This window comes from Cetorhinus maximus, chromosome 21, assembly GCF_964194155.1.
Source record: "Cetorhinus maximus chromosome 21, sCetMax3.hap1.1, whole genome shotgun sequence".
NCBI lineage: Eukaryota > Metazoa > Chordata > Chondrichthyes > Lamniformes > Cetorhinidae > Cetorhinus > Cetorhinus maximus.
In genome coordinates, this window is record NC_135899.1 from 77091144 (window position 1) to 77114357 (window position 23214).

At 46.1% G+C, this 23214-nt stretch overlaps 1 long non-coding RNA gene across 1 annotated transcript in view; it reads left to right on the forward strand.

The window, feature by feature from the left end:
* Positions 1-23214, forward strand: part of LOC144696021 (uncharacterized) — a 157833-nt gene that overhangs the window by 78876 nt on the left and 55743 nt on the right. The window contains exon 2 of the long non-coding RNA XR_013580056.1: positions 5768-5873. This is a non-coding gene — a long non-coding RNA (uncharacterized LOC144696021). The remainder of the gene's footprint in view (positions 1-5767; positions 5874-23214) is intronic.

The window sequence follows — 23214 nt, forward strand, 5'->3', positions numbered from 1 at the left end:
CATCCTGACTGTATACCACTGTGCCACCAGCTCTGGTGGGTCTGATCTGCTGGTGGGCCAGGATATACCCTGGGATGGTAATGGAGGAGTCTAGTACATTGGCTGAAAGTTAGGATTCTGTGTATATGACAATATTAGGCTGTTGCTAGACTAGTCTGCGGGACAACTCTCCCAGTGTTGGCACAAAGCCCCAAATGTTATTAAGAAGGAGGTTGCGGGGTCAATTGGGCCTTGGTTTTGTCTAGTCAATGCCAGGTGGTCCATTTTAAAAAATGATTGTTTTTCCATAGCGGTTTACATAGAAACATAGAAACTAGGATACTCCTGTAGGCCATTCGGCCCTTTGAGCCTGCTCCATCATTCATTATGATCATGGCTGATCATCCAACTCAATTGCCTGCTCCCGCTTTCTCCCCAGACTTTTTGATCCCTTTCACCCCAAGAGCTATATCTAACAATGTTTTGGTCTCAACTACTTTCTGTGGTAACGAGTTCCACAGGCTCAGCACTCTCTGGGTGAAGAAATTTCTCCTCATCTCAGTCCTAAATGGTCTACTCCGTATCCTCAGACTGTGACCCCTGGTTCTGGACTCCCCCACCATCAAGAACATCCTTCCTGCATCTACCCTGTCTAGTCCTGCTAGAATTTTATAGGTTTCTATGAGATCCCCCCTCATTCTTCTGAACTCCAGCGAATATAATCCTAATCGACTCAATCTCTCCTCATATGTCAGTCCCGCCATCCCAACTGAATGGCTAGCTAAGCAATTTCAGAGGGTAGTTAACCTACTGTGAGCCTGGTGCCAGATAAATATGATTGGTAGATTTCTTTCTGTCAGGGGCATTAATAAACCAGGTCGGTTTTTAAAACAACTCAGTAGTTTCATGGTCACCATTACTGAAATTAGTCTTTAAATTCCAGGTTTGTTTAATTCAATGAATTTACATACCCCGGCTGCCATGATGAAATTTGAACCCACGTCTCCTGTTAGGTGTTAGCTGGATTGTTAGTATCAATGGCAGAACCATTAACCATGGTACTGGTAACCAGTATGTCTGTATCAATGCATGCGTTGTATTGTTTCTGTGTGGATGTTGGTGTGTGGGTAACGAAGGTTGGGGCGAGAACAGTACTGTAACCTGCTTGGCTCGTTGTGGCGGCTCAGACATGAAGATGTTGCTGTTGAGTTGTCAGCACAATGGCTTGACATCAACTGGCTCAAAGGGTAGAATTTAGGATCTTCTTGATGTGTACATCAGCAGCACCATTGTGGGCCACCTGGCAAGCCATCATTTAAAAAAAAAATATATATATATACCAATCTGAGGCAAAATTGCACCAATTTGCATTAATTGTAAGAGCCGGAGCGGTTTGTAAGTATTTAGACTATTGATCCTAAAGGGAACCAAAGAGATAGCGAGTGACCCTGCCCGAAATAAGCTGACAGCTTTGAAACACCACTAACTGTGAAGCCAGCGCTTGTTAAATAAATGATCACAAAGCTACTCCATCACCTTTTAGCGCGGCTGCGGGAGCTGGAGATCGCCTCCTGCTGTGCGCACGCGCACACTGAATCGTTTTTAATGCAAACCACTTGTGCTGTTCCCAGGATCAGGCGGTGCAATTTCTCGGCACTCGGATCCAAAACTCTTACCTAAAATCTGGGCGATGTGACTTTAATCAACCTCGAGATGTTGAGTGTGATTCACCGCCCACTCAAATTTCCTATTCCATGAGGTCAATACAATCAACTCAAAACAAAACCGTATATTTTTTTTTTTAGCACAGATTTCACCGGTACCTCGTCACCATGATTTTAGTGATGGGGTATCACTCTTAAAGTGATTGCTTGGTTGCATTACAGAATGCGCCCTGGTCCATTCCCTCTAAACCACCCGTTCTTCTAGGAGTAATAAAGTTACATTTATATAGCGCCTTTCACGACCCCGGGGCATCTTAAATCACTTCACAGCCACTGAAGTACTTTTTGAATGCAGTGGCTGTTGTCATGTAGGAAATGCGACAGCCATTTTGCGCACAGCAAGTTTCCACAAATAGCAATGTGATAATGACCAGAGACACCATTTTTAGTGATGTTGGTAAAGGGATAAATATTGACTCGGTCACCGGGGACAACACCCCATCACCACCTTGTTTTGGGAATAGTGTCCTGAGACCTTTTACATAAACCTGAGAGGGCAGACAGGACCTCGGTTTAAGGTCTCGTCAAAAAACAACATCTCTGACAGTACTGCACTCCCAGCCTGGATTAGGTGCTTAAATCCCTAGAATGGGATCTGAATTGACAACCTTTTCATTCAAGATTAGAGTACTATCTACTAAGCCAAGTCTGACATATTAGTCAAATGTTGCTGGTGCAAAATGGTTGTTGTGCTTTGGCTCTATAGCACTAACATTCATTATATGGAACACTTTGAGACATTTGATGATCTAAGCCTCATGAGATAAGTGCTAGGAGCTAGGAGGAAAACTCTCCGCTGGTTGGAGTCATATCCAGCACAAAGGAAGATGGTTGTGGTTGTCGGAGGTCAGTCATCTCAGCTCCAGGACATCACTGCAGGAGTTCCTCAGGGTAGTGTCCTCGGCCCAACCATCTTCAGCTGCTCCATCAATGACCTTCCTTCCATCATAAGGTCAGAAGTGGGGATGTTTGCTGATTGCATAATGTTCAGCACCATTTGCGACTCCTCAGATACTGAAGCAGTCCATGTCCAAATGCAGCAAGACCTGGACAATATCCAGGGTTGGGCTGACAAGTGGCAAGTAACATTCACATCACACAAGTGTAAGGCAATGACCATCTCCAACAAGAGAGAATCTAACCACCACCCCTTGATGTTCAATGGCATTACCATCACTGAATCCCCCACTATCAACATCCTGGGTGTTACCATTGACCAGAAACTGAACTGGACTAGTCATATAAATACTATGGCTACAAGACCAGGTCAGAGGCAAGAATCCTGTGACAAGTAACTCACCTCCTAACTCCCCAAAGCCTGCCCACCATCTACAAGGCACAAGTCAGGAGTGTGATGGAATACTCCCCACTTGCCTGGGTGAGTACAGCTCCCACAACACTCGAGAAGCTTGACACCGTCCAGGATAAAGCAGCCCACTTGATTGGCACCACATCCACAAACATTCACTCCCTCCACCACTGATGCACAGTAGCAGCAGTGTGTACCATCTATAAGATGCACTGCAGGAACTCACCAGGGCTCCTTCAACAGCACCTTCCAAACCCATGACCACTACTATCTAGAAACACAAGGACAGCAGATGGATGGGAGCACCATCACCTAGAAATTCCCCTCCAAGTCACTCACCATCCTGACTTGGAAATATATCGCCGTTCCTTCGCTGTCACTGGGTCAAAACCCTGGAACTCCCATCCTAACAGCAATATGGGTGTACCTACACCACATGGACTGCAGTGGTTCAAGAAGGCAGCTCACCACCACCTTCTCAAGGGCAACTAGGGATGGGCAATAAATGCTTGCCCAGCCAGCGAAGCCCACATCCTGTGAATGAATTAAAAAAAACATCCTGGCAAATATGGCATGGTGGTCAAGGAATCCTTCAGGATTCTCCACTCATTAAAGTTCCAATATGCATGCTGATACAGAGGAGTCGCATCATGAGAATGAATTTGCAGAACCTCCCCTTACATAAATACAAGCAATGTGAGTAGCAGCTGTAGTACTTTGCGGATAAAGTTATTGCTCTTCCTCTTGATTGAAAATCCTTGTTCTTCCTGAAGACTTGCATTTTTTCAGATGCCCAGGTAATGCAGTAAATTTGGACTTCCGCAAAAATAAGCTGTATGCGGTGAAATATCCCAAGGTGCTTCACAGGAGCATTAGCAAACAAAATTTGTCACCGGGATACATCTGGAGTCATTGGGACAGGCGACCAAAAGCTTGGCAAAAGAGATAGATTTTAAGATATATCTCATGGGAGGGGACAGAGTTAAAGAGGTGAAGAGTTTAGGGAGGGAATTCCAGAGCTTAGTACCTTGACAGCTGAATGCATGTCATCCAATGATGATGCAATGATCATCAGAGATGCTCATGGTTCCAGAATTGGTGTAGCACAGAGATCTCAGAGGGACATTGGGCTGGAGGAGATTACAGAGATGAGTTTGGGTGAGGAGGGGTGGTGCTGGTGCGAGTCCATGGAGGGGTTTGAAGAGAAGAATGGAGAATTTTAAAATTGAGCTAGATCAGGAGCCAATGTAGCTCATCGAGCACAGTGGGTGATGGGTGAACGGAACTCGGTGTGAGCTAGGATTTGGGCAGCAGAGTTTTGGATGGGCTCAAACTTACAGATGGGGAAGGTGAGCCTTTGGACCTGAGCTTAAGTGTGGCCTGGACCGAGGGGACAATCAACTCCACAGTCTACAGGCTGCAGGGCCTGTCAGTGAAATGAGATTGAGCAGTCTCAATTCCATTCTTCACAGCATAACCCTCAATTCAGTAATAACAGCCTGCATTTATATGTGTCTTTAATTCAAGAGACAAGGAAAAGGAGTGAGCAGGAGAAACAGATCAGCGGGGAGCAAAAAAAGGCCTTGGCATAATAGATGAGTTTTGTTCCAAAGGAAGAGGTGAAGAAGTGAAGGGTAACTCCAGAGAGCAGGACTCAGGTGGCTGAAAGATCAGTTGTCAATAGTGGTTGAATATTGGAGGGTGTGGAGCAGAGAAAGCTGGATTCAGGGGAAGGGAGAATTTGGGTGTGAGTTATGGTGTTGGATGAGCTTGCAGAGATAAGGTGGGGTGAAGGTATGGGATCTGCCCTCCACAGTTGAAGTCAAGGCTGATTCTCCCTGAGTTAGTGGTGAGGGAAGAGGATGGAATCAATGGCAGTGGAACAGATTCGAGCCAGGGAATGTTAAATCTTATCTAAGGCTGTTGGACAGACATTCTGACAGCACAATGGCAGAGAGAGGTTGGGGCAGGGATGGGGTGTATGTTGGACAGGCAGATCTGGGTGCTTTACGGACAGGAGGCAAGGAGAAGGGAAGATCACAAATCTTTGTGTTGAACCCCACGTGTCAGTGTAGAGTGGCAGTTTTGTGGCTAATTCTGACAGTCTTGTGCCTCTCATCAATTTGGACCATTTCCCAGTTACCCAGTGAAACTGCTTCAAACAGTTCCCGTTGTCTAATTTTCTCTCATCTCATTTCCCTCCCTTTTCTTCCTCTCCCCGTCTGCTTCCTCCATCCTTGTCTCTTTGTCCTCCTCTCTCCTCCTCACTCTGCCTCCCTCCCTTTCACCGTTCTCTCTGCCTCCTTTCTAGCTGTTTCTATTTTTTTCTTCTTCGCTCTCCCTTTCTCTATCTCTGCCTGCTCGAGATTTTTTGCCTGTTCACTTGGCTAACCTTGATAGCTGTGGCAAGGACGAAATATTGTCGGCGGGTCCGGTGTGGAGCGGGATTGCATTGTTCTTTTTTTTAAAAAAAAATCTCTCCAAAACATCCGTTCCCTAGTGGCAGTTCCGAGTGTCAAAGAGCAATGCAGATGCATTGTGAAAAAGCAATAAAGCATAGCCTGAGGGCCCTCTCAGGAGGTAGTCAGTCAAATCCACGAGCAGCAGCCAATATGGATTTGCACACACAGGGTTGCATGAGACAAAAAAGTGTGTACGTTTTACTAAGAGTCTTTAACAGCACACTCGATTTTAATGTCCTTTTTTTTTAGTTGTTCATTATGGGATGCGAGTGTCACTGTCTATCCCTTGCCAGGAATGACTGGCCGAACTGAAACGGGGAGAGGTGTGAATGACCCGCATCGGATCAGCGACAAGAAACTGGCGAATGCCTTTTGGGAAAATCGCGACCCCGACACAAGGTATGGTAATCAAGGTGCCAGTTTCTCATTACGCTCTCTAATTACTGTTTCGTAATTAGCACGCACCAGAGATACAAAAGAATGAAAATGATCTCATATCCCCCCACCCCCCTCCCTCTCCTCTCCCCCCCCACCCCTTCCCGGCCTCAGTCCTCCCCCCACCCCCTTCCCTCCCTCCCCCCCCCCCCGCCTCTCAATGTTAAATTACTTGCCTCGAGCAGAAGCCCCGAAAAGGCAGCCAAGCGATTCGAGGGGCCTGTGGGGAATTGGGGGAGGGGAAGCCAAATGGCAGCTTCACAGCTTCTGACTCGATGTGTTGCTAAATTACTGTAAATATTTAAGCAAATTAAAATTCTGCTTGAGCTGTCCTTGCGCCCGGCTAATTGTTTTTTTTTTGCTTCCCTGCAGCAAAGCAGTGTGAACACTGCACTCGTGTCTGAGATACACCAGGCTTGTCCTGAACCGAGCTGTAAATTGAGCTGTATTACTTGTGGACTGTTTAATTATTCTCTCCAATTTGCATTTAAAAGATTGATTATTTATTTCAAACTGTGTATATGTGTGTGTTTGTGGGGTGGGGGGAGGGGGGATTAGTGTGGGGGGGGGGAGAGTTTTTGACCATTCCATTCCAGCATTGCGGCATCTCCTGTCAGCCTCTATCACCCCCACCGCCCAAAGTCCTGCTTCATCACAGCGCCTTGCAAACGTTACCCTGTGCCAGGCAGCTTTAGGCTGCAGCGGACGCTTTGTGTGTGTGTGTGTGTGTGTGTTGTTGTTGTTGCGACATGCCCCATGTTATCCCCACTCCTTCCCACCCTGTAACCCTCCCCCCATCATCCAAACCCCAGTGCTTCTTTTTGCTGGGGTACAGTTTCACAGCGGCTCTCTCCCCCCTCCCTCCCCCCTCAGTACCTGTGGCGAGTGTACGTGCAAACATGTATGAGGAACGCAGGTGGATTATTCGACCACGGGAGGCATCATGGTCCTGTCCTTACCCAAGGTACACACACACACACACACACAGAGGTATATTCAGGATTGCGGCGTTAGAAAGAGCAGGAGTGACTGGGTGCAAACTAGGAGCACAGGTTAATCCCCAATTCCTGGTGCTGAGGCCAATTTGCCTACCCCCCCAGCCTGGAAATTGAACATAGGACACTGCTGGGCTGTACGGGTCAAATCCTGGGGGAATCCACATGAACTCCGAATAAGTCTTTTATTCTTTTATTATTCCTCTTTTTTTTAATTCCTCTTATAGATTTCAGCAGTCAGAAGCATTTCCAACCAATCGATTCTTTTGTAACGACCTATGTGTGAAAAACGGATTAAAATGTTTTTGATGATTTGTTACAGAGAATAACCCCGCCCCCGCCACCAGCTTGCAGAGTGGCCCCCTAATGTCGCCGTTCGTGAAACAACAGCTCTTCTGTTGCGAGCTCCTGACATAGAATCAAGAGTTACAGCACAGAAGGGGGCCATTCGGCCCGTCGTGTCTGTGTGGGCTCTCTGTAAAGCAATTGCTGGTCCCAATACCTGGCTCTTTCTCCACAGCCCCTTCACGTGATTTTTAAAAAAAAAAATTCGTTCATGGAATGTGGGCGTCGCTGGCGAGGCCAGCATTTATTGCCCATCCCTAATTGCCCTTCTTCAGAGGGCATTTAAGAGTCAACCACATTGCTGTGGGTCTGGAGTCACATGTAGGCCAGACCAGGTAAGGAGCTAAAGGGACATTAGTGAACCAGATAGATTTTTACAACAATCGGCAATAGTTTCACGGTCATCATCAGACTTTTAATTCCAAGAGTTTTATTGAATTCAAATTTCACCATCTGGTGTGGTGGGATTCAAACCCGGGTCCCCAGAGCATTACCCTGGGCCTCTGGAATACCAGTCCAGTGAAAATACCACCATGCCACCATGTGTACCTTGGGTAAGGATAGGACCATGATGCCTCCCATGGTCAAATAATCCACCTGCGTTCCCCATACATGTTTGCAAATACAGAATGGCCACTCGCCACAGGTACTGAGGGGGGAGGGAGGTGCGGTGAGCCACTGTGAAATTGTACCCCAGCAAAAAGAAGCACTGGAGATGACTGGGGGTGGGAGGGGGGAGGGGGGGGGGTGTGGGGTGGGGGTTGCAGGGTGGGAAGGAGTGGAGATAACATGGAGCATGTCACAATAACAGAAACACACAAAGTGTCTGCTGCAGTCTAAAGCTGCCTGGCACAGGGTTATCCAATTCTGCTTTGAAAACCAGCATTGAATACGTCTCCAGTTGTCTTTGCGGCAGTGCATTCCAAATCCTAACCATTCGCTGCATTCCAAATCCTAACCATTCGCTGCATTCCAAATCCTAACCATTCACTGCATTCCAAATCCTAACCATTCGCTGCATTCCAAATCCTAACCATTCGCTGCATTCCAAATCCTAACCATTCACTGCATTCCAAATCCTAACCATTCGCTGCATTCCAAATCCTAACCATTCGCTGCATTCCAAATCCTAACCATTCGCTGCATTCCAAATCCTAACCATTCGCTGCATTCCAAATCCTAACCATTCGCTGCATTCCAAATCCTAACCATTCGCTGCATTCCAAATCCTAACCATTCGCTGCATTCCAAATCCTAACCATTCGCTGCATTCCAAATCCTAACCATTCGCTGCATTCCAAATCCTAACCATTCGCTGCATTCCAAATCCTAACCATTCGCTGCATTCCAAATCCTAACCATTCGCTGCATTCCAAATCCTAACCATTCGCTGCAGAAAAAAGCTCTTCCTCATGTTGCCTTTGGTTCTTTTGTCTATCATTTTAAATCAGTGTGCTCTGGACTCTGGTTCTTGACCCTTTCACCAATGGGAACAGTATACTCTTGTCTAGACCCTTCATGATTTTGAACATTTCTTTCAAATCTCCATTTAACCTTCTCTTCTTCAAGGAGAACAATCCCAGCTTCTCCAATCCAGCAATGTACCAGAAGTCTCTCATCCTTGGAACCTTGTAAATCTTTTCTGCCCTCTCTGAAGCCTTCACATCCTTCCTGAGTGCAATGCATCTTTTGGATAGCACACACTGCTGCCACTATGCACCAGTGGTGGTGGGAGTGAATGTTTCTGGTGGTGGATGTGGTTCTGATCAAGCCGGCTGCCTTGTCCTGGATGGTGTTGAACTTCTTGAGTGTTGTTGGAACTGCACTCATCCAGGCAACTGGGGAGTATTCCATCGCACTCCTGACTTGTGTCTTGTGGACACACTTCGGGGAATCAGGGGTTGAATTAGCTGCCACAGAATTCCCAGCCTCTGACCTGCCCTTGTAGCCACAGTATTTATGTGGCTGGTTAAGTTTCTGGTCAATAGCAATGCCCAGGATGTTGATAATGTACAATTCAGTGATGGTAATGTCTTTGAACACTAAGGGAAGATAGTTAGATTCTCTTGGTGATGGTCATTGTCTGGCACTTGTATGGCACGAGTGTTCCTTTGCCACTTATCAGCCCATGCCTGGATGTCGTTCCAGGTCTTGCTGCATGCAGGCACTGCTTATCGTCTGAGGAGTTCCGAATGGAACTGAACATTGTGCAGTCATCAGCAAACATTCCCATGTCTGACCTTAGAATGGAGGGAAGCAACTGAAGATGGTTGGGTCTAGGACCCTGCCCTGAGGAACTCTCGCAGTGATGCCCTGGGGCTGAGATGAATGGCCTCCAACATCTTTCTTTGTGTTAGCTATGACTCAACTTTGGGACGTCTATGGTCATGAAAGGTGCTATATAAATGCAAGTCTTTATTTTTTTCCATAGCTCTGTTTTCCCCTTTCTGTTTGTTTGATAATTGATGGTAAACTGCAAGCTCTCGGATAAACAGCCAATTTATAACGTCCTGTGTGAAGATTGCAGAGATTTGCTGGAAGGAGCGAGTTAATCGCTCTCAGTGCCAGCAATCTCTCATGCAGTCTCTGGCTCTGCCTGCAGTGAAACTCCAGGAGCCGGCTGCAAGAAACGACTTAATCCGCCGTTTAATTAACCTCTACCACAGATCAGGGGCTGAAATCTGCCCAACGACAGTTCCCTGATTGGCCGCTGGTCTAAGCGTCTGAACCGATTATTGGTCCGGAATTCGATTTAAAAAAGCCTTTAATTCTTCCTTAAAGGGGCCGTTTCTCCAATTATGACAAAAAAAGTACAAACAACATGTTAAAAGGGGATTGGAGCTTATCGTGTTTCTGAGAAATAATAGATCGCGGGGAGGAGGGTGTAATTGGGATAAGTGACCTTGAGTGGGAGCGAGATATGCTCAAAGCATTTTAATTTTGACACTGAGGAGTATAAGGGGGAAGGCCATTCAAATACTGCAGCAAAAAAATGCCATTGGGATTTTTTTCTCCCTAACGATCTGTCTTTTTTTTGTTCTGTCCTTTTTGAATGTCTGGCTGGGGTTCAGTCCCGTGAGCTCAGTCTGCCCCTCCATGTCCCTGTCCGCCTGTAGTGTGCGAGTTGACATTCAGAGTGAGCTGCCTGTCTGTGCCCCCTTGCTCTCTGACCCCCATACCCTCCCCCCCCGAACCCTACTCCCCTCCCCTCCCCTCCCCCCGGAGAGCTTGACTCAGTTGCCTGGCTTTTCTTCTGTCCAGAAGAGCGCGGGATTCTACAGACCCCCTTCCCCCCTCCTCTCCCCTCTCCCCTCTCCCCTGAGCGGGTGTCTCCTCTTGCCTCTCGCTCAGCATGTTCCCCTGGTCCTTCGACCACCGCGCACAGTAACGTGGCGCGGTAGCGGACCGGCTGCACGCCTGGCAGACGGCGGTGGGAGGAAGGCCTACAGCACTTGGTAGCAGGTGACTCGGGATAGCCGAGCAGCCTCGTTGTGTATTCAAGGCACATCCTGCGAAGCTGGCAGGAGACAGGCTCTGCTGGGAATCTCTGCAGCTCTTTATTAACCAGGTTTCATTTAATGAGAATGTAACAAGCTCCTGTTCTCTCTCTCCTTTTCCATCTTGCCATTTGTGTACAAACAATTAACAGCCCGTAATACACAGCGACTGATGGCCACTTATTCTCTCTCTCTGTCTCTGTCTCTGGGTTTGCATAGATCATTTCCCTTGTCACACGTTTTGTCGTCTCCTAGCTTTCTCTCCTCCAGTCTACTTGTGTCTCTCTATCTCTCTCGGCCTCAATCTGTCTGCCTGACTCTCTGCCCTTTTCTATGTCTCTGGCTTTGTCCCTTTCTCAAATTCTGTCTCTGCCTCTCTCTGCTGCAGCTGATCTACATTGGCTGTACTAATCAGCTATTTAAACCTGTGGGATTATGTTAGATTCTGCATCTGAAAGGCAGGCCAATATTTTGTCGAGTGCCAATTTTCTTTGCTCCGTTTTCGCTCGTACTCTGAAGGCGGTGCTCTTTTCTCAGGCTCGGCTGCACAGCTAATGGCTGCCCTTTGACATCCCCTCCCAAGGGACTGTTCATTGTGCGGGCTGGGACATTCATTCGCTGTTGGTCGGGCTATTCCGCTTTGGGAAGGCATCACAACTGAGCCTGTTTGTGTGTCCTCACCTGACATCCACACCCAACCACCCAACCTGGCCTCACAATAGAAATTGTGGCTGCTTTGCAAATCCCCTCTCCTCCATTGGGAATGTTGCAATGCCCCGAACGCGAACCTTTTTTAAGATCAATTGACTCAGGCTGAGCATTGAATCGGGAAACAGAATGAGCTGGCATCATCAGAGAATGGGGAGCAGAAAATTGGAGGAATAAAACTAAAGGAGTCGCTTTTTTTTTAAACAAAATGGAGGGTGACATGCGAGGCGAGGGGTGATGTTGCCGCATTGAGAAGCTGGACAATTGCTCTGCGATACAAGTTAATTCACAGTCTTTCCTGTTTATTCAATCACTTCTTTTCACCAATAATTAGAGCAGGGAAGATTGCAAGATGAATTGATGGATCTGTTTAAAATTACGAAGGGACAAAGTACGTAGGAACACTATGTTTCCTGTGATTGAGGGTTCTAGAACAATATGTTAAATTTAAATTCAGGTGATTTGGGACAGAAAGTAGGAGAAACGTTAGCAGAGTCAGTGGATGAAGCAAAGACCATGGGTGGGAGACCTCTTGGTAGCTCCAAGCTACTCTGGCATCCGAATCCCCACTGTAACTTTGCCAGAAGTGTGTCGGAAACACAGTTGATGCCCATAAGATGGGGGTCCTTCTATTACACTTCGAGAAAAGTTAAGACAGCGGAGCAGACACAACAATTAGGACAGGCCAGGCGGTACCATTATAAAATTCTTTCAAGTTATCAACAGTCACAGATTGCAACTCTTTTGAGTACAATCACAGTTCTTGGTTTCCATGAGTGGGACATGAACCCACAACCTTCTGATTCAAAGGTGAGGGTGCTATGGACTGAGCCACAGCTGACACCTCCTGCAGTACCATTATATAGGAACAGGCTAGGGAGGTAGTTGAAGCAAGGTAGAGTGAAGGGATCTGGAAACGTTGCGGGCAAGTGGGATCAGGAGAAGCGTCGACACAGACTTGATTCTTCTATTTCCTTAGTTCTGATGAAGAGTCATAACGGACTCGAAACGTCAACTGTTCCTCTCCGCAGGTGCTGTCAGACCTGCTGAGTTTTTCCAGCTATTTGTGTTTTTGTTTGTTGATTGGTCGAATGCCTGTTTCGGTTGCAAGTTCTGTGTAACTTTGCAATCTGCTGAGGCCTAGCTCATTAAAGTAACAGTTATATTTCAGAAAACAATGACTTCTCTTTAAGAGAATGGCCGCGGGCAGGAATTGTCTGCTTACGACGCTGGGTTCACACGCATCACTTGCCCTGGGAACCCAGTCCTGTTTGTGCATATTTCTCACGTTTGCTGGTTTCTCCTATTTGAACTTTGGATCGGAGATTTGGGATTGCCTGTTCTTAGTGGTTTTAATCTTAAATCAGGACATAAAGATCTGTTGGTTGAAATAGAAAGAAAAATGTGCATATATGCATGATATATGCATACACCCCAAAGCGCTTTGCAGACAATTAAATACTTTTAAAGTGTGACTACTGTTGTAATGTAGGTAACACAGCCAATTGCCGCACAGTGAGGTCCTACAAACAACAATGTGATAATGCAGAGATAATCTGTTTTGGTAATGTTGGTTGAGGGATAAATATTGGCCAGGACAATGGGGAAAACTCCCCAGTTCCTCTTCAACATAGCGCCTGGGATCTTTTACATTCACCTGACAGGGCTTCAGGTTAATGTGCCATCTGAAAGATAGCACTCCCGAGAGTGCAGCACTGCCTCCGTACTACACTGGGAGTGTCAGCTTTAGATTTTGTGCTTAGGACCCAGGAGCTGGATTGTCAACTCACGACCTTCTGACTTAGAGGCAGGAGTGCTATCCACTGAGCCATGACTGAAAACTAGTGTGAAGAGGGACTTAAAATATACCCACCATTGTGTTCAAACTTCAATGTCACCCAACAATTTGACCCATGAAAGAAAAAAACACAGTTGCACACTCCTGCCCTAGACTAATGCTCTCGAATAGATTCAAGAAGATTTTATTAAAAATTGTGAACAAATAATGAGCTGAAATGAAAACAGACAAAAGTCCTCAGGTTTTCACTCTGATTCAGCTGAGGTTTCGCATTCTCAATGCAACATTTACAGAAGACTGCTTCAATTGGGCATCCCTGCACAGTAATTTAATACATTTCAGACATGTGTGAAAAGGTGCTGGGTTCAGCTTATTATATTCAGCATAGCTGGACGTTTTGTTGTAGGTTTGTTTTTGTACCGCAAGGGAACCGATAAAGCAATAGTATTCCCCTGAAGATCTTCCTTTCACCCTGTCAGCCGCTAAGTTGGAATAAGTAGCCTGGCCTCCTCAGGTACTTTGTTCCTCCTCCAGTTTGCTCCCATCTTTCCTGAAGCTGCCTGGGAGACCAGTCTTGGATTTGTGGATCCTCCTGAAGATATTTGGTAAACCTAACAGGAGGTTAGAGGGGAAGAGAGAGAAATATGGCTGAATAGTGCCTTAGTGAAGAGGAGAAACGAGTGGAGTAACTGTTCAGGCAGCTTCTGGGAAATTTTTGATTTGCTTGTTTTGTTGAATATGGATTAAGTTAATTGCCACTTAATTTTCTGCAAATTTTCTCTTTAGATTCTAACCGCTGTGCAGAAAGAGGTGCAAAGTGACCCTGAATGCAATAGTTTTAATACGACAATTCCATGTTTCTCAGAGGTGCATACTTCCGGATCCCCACAGAAATGCTTGTGTTAGAGGCATTTGGAGGAGTGTATACCAACCTGATGATGCTGAACTCTTTATCCGTCACCTTCGTCTCCATGCTTACTTCTTTGGGCAGGAGTCCTTCCCCCGCCTAATGGATCCTTTCAGCCATTGCCAGTTTTCTCCCTCTATCTGGACTCCTCCTTCTGGCCTCTTACCTGCTCTTGATCTTTTCATTGAGAACTGTCGGTGTGACATTAACCGTCTTAATTTCCCTGCTCCCCTCACCCACTCGAGCCTGCCTCCCTCTAAACTTGCTGCATTCCGTTCTCTCAGGTCCAGCCCTGACTTTGTTATCAAACCTGATGACAAGGGTGGTGCTATTGTCGTCTGGCGTACCAACTTCTATCTTCCAGAGGCTGAGTGCCAACTTCAGACACTTCTTCCTACCTCCCCCTGGACCATGACCCCACTTCTGAACATCAATCCATTGTTTCCAGGACTGCCACTGATCTGATCTCCTCTGGAGATCTTCCCTCCACAGCCTCTGACCTCATAGTCTCCCAACCCCATACTTATATCTCCTTTCCAAAATCCACAACAGGACTGTCCTGGTAGATCCATTGTTTCAGCCTGTTCCTGCCCCACTGAACTTATTTCTCCCTATCTTGACTCTAATTTCCCTCCCCTTATCCAGTCTCTTCCCACATACACTCGTGACTTGTCTGACACCCTATGTCATTTCAATAATTTCCAGTTTCCAGGCCCTAACCGCCTCCTCTTCACCATGGATGTCCAATCCCTCTACACATCCATCCCCCACCAGAATGATCTGAGGGCTCTCCGCTTCTGCCTTGAATGGAGCCCAGAACACTCCCCATCCCCCACCACCTTCCTCCCCCTGGCTGAACTTGTTCCCTCATTGAACTTGTCTCACTTCCTCCAAGTAAAAGGTATGGCTGTGGATATCCGCATGGGTCCTAATTATGCCTGTCTCTTTATGGGGTATATGGAACATTCCTACTTAGGCCACCTCCCACAACTCTTTTTCTGGTACAGCGATGACTGACTTGCTGCTACTTCCTGCTCTTGTCTGGATCTGTGAAAATCCATCAATTTTGCTTCCAATTTCCACCCCTCTCTCACCTTCACATGGTCCATCTCTGATGCTTCCCTTCCCTTGACTTCTCTGTCCCCTTTTCTGGTGATAAACCGTCCACCAATAATCATTACAAGCCCACCACCTCCCATAGCTGCCTCGACTACACCTCCTCACACCCTGCTTTCTGTAAGGACTCCATTTTATTCTCCCAGTTTCTCCATCTCCATCATATCTGTTCTGATGATGTTACTTTCCACAATGGCGCTTCTGACATGTCTTCCTTTTTCCTCAGCCACTGTGGTTGGCAGGGCCCTCATCTGTGTCTGACCTATTTCCCGCACCTCTGCCCTCACCCCTTCCCCTCCATCCCAGAACCATACTAGGGTCCCCCTTGTCCTCACTTTCCACCCCACCAACCTCTATATTCAAAGGATAATCCTCCGCCATTTCCGCCAACTCCAGCATGATGTCACCATCAAACATAACTTCTCCTCACCTCCCCTGTCAGTGTTCCAAAGGGACTGTTCCCTCTGCGACACCCTGGTCCACTCCTCTATCAGCCCCAACACCTCATCCCCTTCCCACAGCACCTTCCCGTGCAATCGCAGAAGGTGTAACACCTGCACCTTTACCTCCCCACTGTCCGTGGCATCAAACATATCTTCCAGGTGAAGCAGAAATTTACTTGCACTTTTTTCAATTTAGTCTACTGTATTCGCTGCTCACAACATGGTCTTCTCTACACTGGGGAGACTAAACACAGACTGGATGACTGCTTTGCAGAACACCTTCGATCAAACATGATCCCTACCTTCCTGTCGCCTGCCATTTCAATTTACCATCTTGCTCTCATACTCACATTTCTGTCAGCAGCCTGCTGCAATGTTCCACTGAGGCCCAACACAAGCTGGAGGAACAGCACCTCATCTTCTGATTAGGCTGTAAAGCCTTCTGGACTCAACATTGAGTTCAACAGCTTCAGTTTTGTCCTCAATTTTGAATTCCCCCAGCACCCCCTCCAACAAGTGCCAGTCTGTATATTGTTCTCATATTTTTGCTTTCAGACAGCGCTGACCCTTTCTCTGCTATTAACACATTCTGCTATTTTGCTTTCAGACAGTGCTGACCTTTATTCTGCTATTAGCACCTACTCTGTTCCAAAGCTTTTTTCTTTATATTACCATTACTACTCCCTTTGTGTTCCATGACATCTTTGTCATTTACTCTCTCCTATTCCACAACCTATTCCTGCCCTTTTATTTTGCTCTACCTGCCTTTACCCACATAAAACCCATCACATTTCTATCTCTTCCTAGGTCTGATAAAAAGTCATATTGGACTTGAAACGTTATCTCTGTTTCTCTCTGCATAGATGCTGCCAGACCTCCTGAATTTTTCCCCAATTTACTGTTTTTATTTGGGACCTGTTTATGATGCCTTCTCATCTAGAATAGTCTATCTACACTGCCTACACTTATATCCCTCTCCAAGACTTGAGCACATAATTCAAGCTGACACTCCCAGTGCCAGTAATGTGGGAATGCTGCACTGTCGGATGTGCGGTGTTTCGGATGAGTTGTTCAAATGAGATCCTGCCTGCCCTCTTGGGTGGAAATAAAATAGTAGCCTTCGATGAAGTGCTGGGGAGCTCTCCTGGCCAACATTTATCATTCAGTCAACACCACGCAAAAAAAAAGTTTATCTGGCCATTATGACATTGCTGTTTGTGTGAACTTGCTATGTGCAAATTGGCTGTCATGCTACCCACATTACAACACCGACTACACTTCAAAGCACTTCACTTTCTGTAAAGCACTTTGGGAAATCTCAAGGTTGTGAAAGGTGCTATATAAATGCAAGTTCTTTCTTTTATCAGTGCAAAATTCTCATTGGGGTGTGGTATTTGAGGGCATCCATGAAAGTGTACTCCAGAAATTTATTTGACCCATTTTTGGGAAGACTTTGTGAACCCCAGCCAAGAGGCCTGAGTCTGTCCTGAAATTGGGCCTCGGGCTTCATTAACATATTATACACAAGATGCCAGCCTGGCCCCTGTTGTGCCTCTGCAGGTAGCTTCTGCATTTGAATAGCACAAATGTCAGGCTGCTTGCCTTGCCTGCAGCCCCAAGGTGAACCCCCAGGACGGGGCTTGGAGTGAACAATGGGAGAGGTGGATGGGAGGGGCCAGAGAGCTGCTTCCTTCCCCGTGGCTCCACAGTAAGGTTTTTGTTTCCTTTATTTGGTGGTCCCAATGCTGCTGAAGAATCCTGAGCAAGATGCACCCAACGCCTCCCTCATTCATAGCTTTCCAATTCCCCAGGGGAGGGAGGGGGGCCTAAAACGGCAGCTATTTATATATGTAGGGGACCTGGCAGCCACCAATGATCCTGAAAAATGGTACAACTCAATTTTAGGTCAGATGTTTCTCAGGCATCCTTGGGGAGAAGGATGTTGATCCTCAATATTGGGCATTTTGTGTCCATTCTGCATGCATTAAAACAGACATACCGAGGCCCAATTTCCAGCCCAGTGCTTTTAGAGGAGAACGAGAGGAGAAAGGACAAAATGAAGTCTTAAAGATAGATGATCTTTTTGCAGCCAGGGACCTGAGAAGCTATTCCCAATTGTTCCTTTCCCTTGACAGCCACTTTGGCTGTGTTCCTAGTTTCTCTTTGAGGCACTCTGCTTCTCTTGACACTGTTGTGATTTTCCATCCCTATATGTGCCTGCAAATTCAACTTTCCAGGAGAAAAGTGGGAGCAGAAGGGTTAATGTAATTGGAACGTTAACAGAATCCAAAAGTCACCCTTCCTCTCCCGTGACCTGGCCTCAAGGGGATAGTTTGCATCTGTTTTCTATATTCATGCCTATAGCAAGCTAATTAAACATTTACTGTACCTCAGCAGTAATTGATAGCTTTGCTCCTTTTTTAATTGGGTTAACAGCTGTTGTTTGGAATGATACGATAATTATCAGCTACTGTCTCTCGCCAAGGCTAATTAAACGTGCAGGAAGAGGAACGTGCCAAAGTGCCATCAGTGTGAGATTGGAGAGCATTGGCTGAACCCCGGCCCAGAAGCAACCATTGGGACCATTCCCGCTCCCGCCAGTTTTCCAGAAGGTGCTGGCTCATGTTGGAGTGCAGTTGCAAGACAATGACTACTCTCTGATGGTGATCCCCAGCTCCGTCCACTCCACCATCGTGCCTTCAGCTGCCCACCCGTTAAGCTCTGGAATTCACTTCCTAAACCTCTCTGTCTCTCCACCATCCCCTTCTTTTTTAAGACACTCTTTAAAACCTATCTTTTAGACCAAGGTTTTGGTCACCTGTTCTACCATCTCTTTACATTGTTTGCGATAATGTTCCTATGAAACATCATGGGATATTTCCTACATTAATGACACCGTATAAATGCCATTTGCACTTGTTTGTGGGATCTGGCTATGTACAAGTTGGCTGCCTGGTTTGCCTACATAACAACAGTAATTGCATTTTAAAAGCAATTGATTGCTTGTAAAATGCTTTAGGATGTCATATGGAAGGCATAAGATAAATGTAAATCTTAATTTTGATTTCTGGTATTTCTTTTTTCCCAGTTTCAGTGTATTCCATGGCTAGTTGGACCGAATGACCCTTTAGCTGCAAAAACAGTGTGCATTTATATAGCGCCACTAACGTGGAGCATTCCACCACAGGGAAGGTGAAATGGCCCCTTTCCTGCTGCATTATTCTATGATTCTCTTCCAAAGGGTCTTCACAGAGAAGGAAGTAATGAAACAGTTGGGACAATGTTGTCTAATACATTAACCACTAGCCACATGTGGCTAATTGGGAATCCAGATGTGGCTGATTGGATTTTTTGATTAATGGATAAATGAGTAATAGACACTCTCGTCGGTCATGTGATCTCAAAACTCATTGGCATGATGTATGCGTGTGTGTGTGAACTTTAATCTTTTTGTGCATTTGTTACTAAAATGCTGAAAAAAGTGTCTTTTGATGGTTGTGAGTATTTTACTCCCTTGGTTACTGAAGAGTGGAGGATGTTTGTTAAGAAAATGTAATTAAGTGAATGCCCTTCTCAAGGGCAGTTAGGAATGGGCAACAAATGTTGGTCTTGCTTCTCATGAAAGAATAAGAAAAGTGTGAAGTACATTGACCTGTATTGTGCATGAGGTGTTTTCTACTAAAGTTACCTTGTGGCTAAAATGGCTTTGCAGTAACCATATCTGAGGCTGGTCAGCGATTCCTATTGAACAATGCCGGCCTAGAAAAGGTCATTGGAAACGTGGTTGGAAAGATTTGCTGAGATCATGAGAGGGCTTTAGGGAGGAAGTTGTAGACCATGTGGTTGAAAAAGCAGAAGCCATTTTTCTCTGTTGCTAAAAATTCTTAAGTTTTAACTTCCTAAGGCAGGAGGTGGATAACCTGCTAATATATTGATGCAAATTGCCGTGTGTGCTATGTGTGCTCTGACAGAAGGTTGTGTTTACTTGGCTGCAGAGATTGCTCTACTACTGTGAGGCTGCTGGACAAAACAGGCTGTTCCTATTTTTCTCTTTATATCTTTTTTGGAAGGATGACTGAATGCGGAAGTGATGTACAGGCTCCAGTGTTAATTTCCCAATGCTTATGTTGCTGAATCAGCCTTTTCTTGTTTTGTGTGCACCAGTCAGATTGGCACATGTACTGACACTGCCCATTTGCCAGCCTTGGCTCAGTTGGCGGGAGGTGGTGCTGTAGTGGTATTGTCACTGGACTAGTAATCCAGAGACTCAGGGTAATGGTCTGGGGACCGGGGTTCGAATCCTACCACGGCTGATGGTGGAATTTAAATTCAATACAAATCTGGAATTAAAAGTTGAATGATGACCACGATGACCGTGAAACGATTGTCATTAAAAACACATCTGTTTCACTAAGGTAAGGAAATCCTTACCTGGTCTGGCTACATGTGACTCCAGACCCACAGCAATGTGGCTGACTCTTAAATGCTCTGATATGTCCTGTTCGCAAAAAGCAGGACAAATCCAACCTGGCCAATTACTGCCCCATCAGTCTACTCTCCATCATCAGTAAAGTGATGGAAGGGATCATCAACAGTGCTATCAAGCTGCACTTGCTTAGCAATAACCTGCTCACTGACGTTCAGTTTGGGTTCCACCAGGATCACTCAGCTCCTGACCTCATTACAGCCTTGGTTCAAACATGGACAAAAGAGCTGAATTCCAGAAATGAGGCAAGAATGATTGCTCTTGACATCAAAGCAGCATTTGACCAGGTGTGGCATCAAGGACCCCTAGTAAAACTGGAGTCAATGGGAATCAAGCGGAAAACTCTCTGCTGGTTGGACTCACACCGAGCACAAAGGAAGATGGTTGTGGTTGTTGGAGGTCAGTCATCTCAGTTCCAGGACATCATGCAGGAGTTCCTCAGGGTAGTGTCCTAGGACCATTTTCAGCTGCTTCATTAATGACTTTCCTTCCATCATAAGGTCAGAAGTGGGGATAGTCACTGATGATTTTACAATGTTCAGCACTATTCACAACTCCTCAGATTCTGAAACAACCCATGTCCAAATGCAGCAAGACCTGGATAATATTGAGGCTTGGGCTGACAAGTGGCAAGTAACATTCGCGCCACACAAGTGCCAGGCAATGACCATCTCCAACAAGAGGGAATCTAACCATCTCCCCTTGACATTGAAAGGCATTACCATTGCTGAATCCCCCACTATCAACATGCTGCAGGTTACCATTGACCAGAAACTGAACTGGACTAGCCGTATAAATACTATGGCTACAAGGGCAAGTCAGAGGTTAGGAATTTTGCAGACAGTAACTCACCTCCTGACTCCCCAAAGCCTGCTCACCATCTACCAGGCATAAATCAGGAGTGTGATGGAATACTCTCCACTTGCCTGGATGAATGTAGCTCCAACAGCACTAAAGAAGTTTGATACCATCCAGGACAAAGCAGTCTGCTTGATTGGCACCCCATACACAAACATTCACTTCCTCCACAGTGTGTACCATCCTCAACATGCACTGCAGGAACCCACCAAGGCTCCTTAGACAGCACCTTCCAAACCTACAACCACTACCAAGTAGAAGGACAAGGGCAGCAGACACATAGGAATACCACCACCTGGAAGTTCCCCTCCAAATCACTCACCATTCTTACTTGGAAATATATCCCCGTTCCTTAACTGTTACTGGATCAAAGACCTGGAACTCTCTACCTAACAGCACTGTGGGTGTGCCTACACCACACGGACTGCAGCACTTCAAGAAGGCAGCTCACCACCACCTTCTCAATGGCAGTTAGCGATGGGCAATAAACGCTGGCCTGGCTAGTGATGCCCGTATCCCATGAATGAATAAAAAAAAGGTGCACATTCACCTCTGAGTCAGAAAATTGTGGGCTTAAGCCCCACTCCAGAGACTTGTGGACATAATCTAAGCTAACACTGCCAGGGGAGTACCGAGGGAGCACTGCACTGTCAGATGTGTGCTGTTAAACCGAAGCCTGTCTACCCTCTCAGGTGGATGCGAAAGACCCCATGGCACTATTTTGAAGAAGAACAGAGGGGTTGTCCCCAGTGTCCTGGTCAACGTTCATTCCTCATACAACACCTAAAAATAGATGATCATTTTGTTTTTTGTGCGATCTTGCTGTGCACAATTTGGCTGCTGCGTTTCCTACACCACAAGAGTGACTGCACTTCAAAAGTACTTTTTTGGCTGTAAAGTGCTGAGGTCGTGAAAGGGACGATATTAAATGAAATCTTTCTAGCCTTTATTGGAATATCAATGCACGATGGCAGAGGATACAGGTTTGATCTGGTGACATTAATATGCATTGCCATGCTAAGTGTAGGCAGAGGACACTTGCAGTGGAAGCAAGTCAACATAGGATGAGGGTCTATCAGGGCTACTCTACCACAGCCTTTGGTTCGGAGAGAAGCACTACCTGAGTCCCAGGAGCAGGCTCTGTGGCCATCATGCTAACTGTAGGTGCTGCCTGGTCCAGAAGAGAACAGCAGAGAGCGACCTAGAGGGAGTTGCAATTCACTAAAAAAAAAATCATAAAATTATCTTGGTAATTATTTTGAAAATACTCAGCAAGTCAGGCAGGTTCTGTAAATAGGGTTGCCAACTCTGCATGCCAGAGGTTTCATCACATGACCGCTTGCCTGCAACTGATCCGCCCCCACACCACCACCATTGGTTGCCCTACATGTCCATCCTCACAACGCCCCCCCCCCCCCCCCCCCCTCCTTCCCATGGCCAATGTGGGATCAAACAGACTCTTATCCGATTGGATGATTCCTGACTCTCAGTCAAACATTCGTTTTTTTCCCCAGTTTCTGATAATTTTATTATTAACAAGCAAAAATGCTCAAAGAAAATTAAAATAAATCTTTTTCTTTTAACAACGCTCCTGTAATTTTCCTCCTGGGTTTTCTCGTAGCACTGTCCTGGAGATTAATCTTCAATCCCTGTAGGCTTCAGGCTGATCGCTCCTGGAATGTTGGCAACCTTCTCTGGAGAAACAGAAGTCAGTCTGTTGACATTACATGTTGAAGGCACTTCCTGAGGACATCCTGAATTTTGTTCAAAATCCCTTAGAGTTACAAAGAATCTACAGCACAGAAGCAGCCTATTCAGCCCAACTGTTCACCGACTATTCATTGTCAGTGTTTATGCCCCACCCAAGACTTCTCCCACGATTCTTCATCTCACCCTAACAGTATATCTTTCTGTTCTTTTCTCCCACACCTAGCTTTCTCTTAAATGCATTTATTCTATTCACCTCAACTACTCCTTATGGTAGGAAATGCTACATTCCAAACGCTAGTAATAGGGTGGTATTAAGTGGAGGCCTTGGGGGAGTTCTTGCCCGCTGGCTGAAGAGCTGGTGAGAACCCTGCATTGCCTCCTTTAAGGGAGGCCCACTAAATTAAGTGCCAACCAGGCACTTAACTGGGCAGCTTAGGTGGGC